Below are 5,543 nucleotides of genomic sequence, written 5' to 3' on the forward strand. Positions count from 1 at the left end.
ATTAAATTCAACTTCTCAACTTCTTCAGCTAAGCACACAGTTTTCAGGAACATGGGTGGTGAGAGACATACTGGTTACCGAGACATTCATATCAGCCAACCCAGTGCCAAGAGTAAGGAGGCAAGGGTGAAAGGATATGTCCTCTATCACACCAGATGGATAAGGTAATATCAAACATTTTATTCAAATTCAGCTCTATTAAATACCCACACTAGGTGAGACAAGTAAGACAACTATCTGTTGTGAATGAAATATTTCTTTGAAGCTATCACATAGCTAAGATCCTGAGCTTGAAAATATTTGTAACTATTGTTACTGAATGTAAATATCTTCTGAAATATTGTTCCTGAGATATCACAGGAAGTTTAGAAAAATTATATGACAACATAAGCTTTGCAAGACTTTAGATAGAATATCAACCTGAAAGGGAAGTCAGTTTTCACTACAAGGAAGAGGAGTAGGATGTCAGATGGTAAAAAAAGACTCTGGAGCGGACAGTTTATAAGCTAGAGTCATATTGGTTTACACAACTCCTTGTTGATTGATCAGCAAAGATTGAGGTCATGAGTCTTTCAACTTCCCCGACTTCATGAAGGAAATGAAGAGATTGTCTTCAACTTCCAGCCCATACAGTTCACCCTTTCTATGAGAAAGTTCTGAAAACCATCACAGGAAGAAAGAAAAATGTTTTCATCGGCTTCGCAGAAAACCTTCTCAGGCTGGAGTGACCAGGGTTCTTATCATTGTAGCGGCCCCTTCTTTACTTCTTTTCTTTTCTATTCTTATCCTCCCTTCTTTTCCCTTCTTTTTGCTGTTTTCTTGTTTCTTTCCTGACTCATTTTACAAGGGCCTCAGTTAGAATGATTTCTTGTTATTTGCCACTGCCTTCTCGATAAGCCAGCTGCTGAAGGCTGTTGTTCAGGTTTCAGTTTGCTTGGCCTGAGTTTGATGTATTTGTTATTCTCTTTCCATTTCTAGTGTAAAAAAAGCTCTGAATTCAGATGAAAAAAATACATGGGTCATCAAGACAAGTTCTCCCATTGGAGGACAGGAAACTGGACCTAGATGACTGTGAATGAACTCTCTGAGAACCAAATGAGACTAGCAGAAATAGAAACCAGATGTACGCAATCATGAATCTAGGGCACTACTGTGCCTCCAGCTTATTTTTAGTGGAGCTGTTATTGAAGTCTTTTCAGTACCATAATTAATTTTCAAGGATTGCCATTAGCCTCATAGTGTAAGATCGTACAAGAAAAAAATTTGCATTTAAGGTTTGAGTAGAAAATAATCATTTTTAAGTAGTTTAGGGAGTGTATTTTATGGTTTTTAGCTTTCTTAGTTAGACCTAGGAATAATGAGCCTCTCAACTGCAATCCATCTTTAGATAATAGTGCTTGTTTATATATTTAGGATGTGTCAACCTCCTCAAGGCTGAGAAGTATCACAGCCTAATATAATATTTAACTTTCATGTTTTGGGTGTGCAACAAGAGGACCAGCAGTCTTGTTAGCTAAAGTCAACCCAAGGTATTAGAGTTTGAACATGAATTTGGCCTGTCCATGCCAGAGGGAATACAAGTACTTTCTTTCAGGCACCGGATGAAATCATTAATTATGTCAGCAGCCCCAGCGATAGACCTGGAGACACTTTGCACTACTTAGCAAACAGGCAACCTTCTCAACTGTTTGGAAGTCTGGGAAGATCTTAAAGATCTGTACTCACTGTGCTTACTCCTTTCTCTGCAAATCCTCAGAGTTTTCCTTGATCCTGTGTCTCTTTGGTTTTACCACACCGGGGTTGGAACAAGATGAGGGAAATATGTGGTTGTGATGCCCAGACTGTGTATTATAGACCTAAAAGCACATCCTGGTACACCTTGACAATGAAACTCTTTCTAAGGCCTGGGTTTTCTGGAACCATATCAACCATACTTGAGTTCCTGCTCCATTTAAGGCCATCAGAGGTCTTTAAAGAGCAATTTAACCACTACAGACATGTACATTTTTGCCTATTAAAGAACAGCTTTATAAAGAATGTGAACTGTGTTTATAGCACACACAAAAATTATCCTCTCTACAAAAAAGCAGCTTCCATTTTTCACCTATTAAAAATGCCTTGGCAGTTCTCTGTATAATTAACTTCTTAGCAAGATGAAAAATAAAAGAGCAAAGTGCAACAGAATTCTATTAGGGTCAGTTTGCATTTTCTTAGCATAATGCACTCTCACATAATTATCAATTTCTATAGACACCGTGTACCAGGAATCCACACATTTGCCCCTCACTTACTAGTCTCTGGGGAGAGTATAAATGAAAGGAAGAAGAAAGGTCTTCCAGGATATGTGTAACACCGTGCATTAAGGAAGATAGCAGAGACTGTAATGAGACACAGGGTGTGCTTCAAATCTGCCATAAATTTTAAAAGAATAGCAACAGACCAAAGGGCTTCCCATATGAATTTTGGAAAACAAGCCTAAAATAATTGAAATATCTTTTCATCTCTCAAAAGTGAGCAGCCAAGTAGAAAGAATAGTAATTCAGTTTGATTCCACAAACATCTTCAGAAGAATAGCAGGGATCCAGTCCTTGGAAAAGATGAGCAGAATACAGAGACAGATGAAGTTTTGTTTGTTTGTTTGCTTTTTAATGCATGGAAATGCCTCTTAACTGAAAGATTACCTCTTGGAATCAATGGATTAACATACCTAAAAGAATGAGAGCTTTAAAAAATGTAATAACAAGTTGTTAGAGAAAATTTTACTAAAATGAAGAAACTAGGGACTGGATTGTGGCTTAGTGGTAGAGTATGTACTTATAGTATGAGCAAGACCTTAGCATCAAGGCCAAAAAATAAAGAAACTGAAAGAAATTAGATGGAACTATAAAGAAAATAAATTCAATTAGTACTATCACAGGAGAAGGGAAAAGCTGGCCTACCAAAGGATGATTAAAAAGCACAGAGATTCCTAATTTGTACAGATAAAGTATAAAAGACTAGTATCCACTTATATCATTGCATTTTCATCTTTCATCAGAAGAAAGAAGGAACTACATGAGGGAGGGCTATCAAAGAATTTACAGAACAAAACTGTTTTTTAAATTGTAATAATAAAATATCACCATGTTATTTTTTATACTTTTCAAGAAACTGAATATACATTCAAGCCTTAAGTAACTAATTTTTGTAAATAGCCAGAAAAATAGAAAACAGTTATTTCATATGATTTATTGATCTGAGAAAATATTTACAAGAATATGCAGTCATATCACCCTGAACTATTTTTATATTATGGACTCAGAAATTGAGAGAAAAAGTTATTAAAATTGTTGAGTCACAATACTTATTCAAAATACTTTATAAATATGCACATACATAGAAGCACACATACACTACTACCCTGTAATGAGAAACAAGGGGAAACCCCAAAGAATGATGAGTTTCAATCTGATGTCCTGAAGATAAGTACGGAATGATAGATGCTAAGTTAAACGTTCCTATAAAAAAGGCATAACACAAGAGTTAGAAATATTATAATATTTTGTAGGATCCTCTTCCCCATTATTTAAATAAAGTTAGCTGTTCAGTGGATTTTTTGTTTTTTTATAAAGACAAGTAAGAGGGAAACCGCCAGAAGACAATATGACAAAAAGGCAAAATGCGATGATAATTAGCTGCCTATACATGGAGGAGCTTAAAGTAGGCCAGAGCCAGTCTGTGCCTCTTCATGGGGCAAGGTGCGCCAGCTGGGCAGAACAGGACTCACAGAGAAAGACCCTCTGGGGGAGCCTGGTCAGAGACGAGTTTCACTCAGACCCTGATGGAGGAGGACGACTACCCTCACACATAACGCTTCATAAAACCTTCCCTGCCACAGGAAAGGTCACAGGAAAGGTCACCCAGGGTCTCCCCCTAAACGCGCGTGGGTGGACCCGCACCCTACGCAGACAGACGCACGGAGAGCAACCTCACCACCGCGCCTGGGTCGGAGCGCCTGAGTCACGGGACGCACGGACTCAGAATCGCAGTTCTACCCTGGAGCGCCTGAGCGGCTACCCTACAGCGACCCAGGGGTGGGGCAGCCGGGCAGGGGGCTTCGCCTCCCCCACGCCTCGCAGGGCTGGCCACCATGGACAGCTCCGCGGGCGCCCTGGGCGGGGGGCCAAGTGTCCTGAACGCACCGCCACCGCCAGAGAGCAAGCTTGGGCTAACCACGGCTCCTTGCTCGGAACTGTCCTCCGCGGTGTACAGGATTTTAGGAGCCAGGGGAGAGCTGGCCGGGAGCCTCGCCCCAAGTCCTGCATTTCCTCTCCTCTCAGTGGCTTTGCAGATCTCGTCAAATGGAATAAAACACCGAGAGGCTAGCAGCCAGCTCCCTAGCAAACTCCGAGAGGAGTCATTTCCGCGCCTCCAACGCAGACCCCAGCCCGAGTCTAGCAGACTGGAGTGGGGACACGTTTGCAGCTCTCCAGGACCTTTCTAGCTTGGGTTTATCTCACTCATGAGTCACAAACTGACCTGAAGGCAAGGAAAAGAAGAGCATTGCCAGGAGGAAGTTCACCTTCGCCTGGGGCCTTGTCTTTGGTCACCCTGTCCCCAAAGCTTTCCCTTGCCCTCAGCTAGATACAGGGCTTTCCCCAAAAGGGGGGGTCTCCCTGAGCTGGAGACTGTATGGAGTGTGAAACCACACACTCACTACCTCTCAGGGCAATATGAGTTCCATGGTGACCCAGAGTCCAGATTCTTGGGAGAAAGGGAAGTAACAAAGCATACTAAGAAGTTCCAGGACTCTGAACTTACCATTCAACCTGAGATCTCCAGGAACCTCTCCTGGCTCTTTCTTGGGTTGTCTCCACTGTGCACTACATAAGGAGCTGATAGATGGCCTGTGGCCCGGGTAACTTACCCAGAACCCATATCCTAAGAGACTGAGCTGCCTCTGCTATTCCCAGCACCGAGCAATGAAGCCAAGAGACTCCAGAGAGGGAATAAGCAACTTTCACATTTGCTCTCCCATGGCCTTATTTCTGACAAATCCCAAGAAAGACACACTCATTGCTAGCCCAAAGGCAAATGGACATAAATTTCGCTAGTTGTGGGTGTCTACATGCACTCCTTCCATGGTTCAGGGGTTGTCTTGGGGAGGGACTGCACATTGGTCAGTTAGTGAGAGGTGAAATTGGGGAGGCAAAGGTTTTTGAGGCCCCAATGTGGTCAGGAGGCAGCTCTTTCCAGGCAGCCCAGACTCAGGACAACTGGCCCTGTGTGGGATGTGAGCCCAAGTCGTGAGAGCTCTGTAGCATCCCAGCAGACTGGTTCAAGCCGGGGGTTAGTTCTTTGAGTTGGGTGGTACTTGGAGTCCTTTGTGATCTCTCACAAGTCCAGAATTTATTACTGCTGGAAGCCAAAACTTTGGCTCAGCCAGGGGCATCCAAAGGCCATTAGTCCAGGTGATCAGAACTTGAACTGACATTCTCTCTCTCTCTCTCTCTCTCTCTCTCTCTCTCTCTCTCTCTCTCTCTCTCTCTCTCTCTCTCTCTCTC

This window comes from Octodon degus, unplaced genomic scaffold, assembly GCF_000260255.1.
Source record: "Octodon degus isolate 3935 unplaced genomic scaffold, OctDeg1.0 scaffold00034, whole genome shotgun sequence".
NCBI classification, from domain to species: domain Eukaryota; kingdom Metazoa; phylum Chordata; class Mammalia; order Rodentia; family Octodontidae; genus Octodon; species Octodon degus.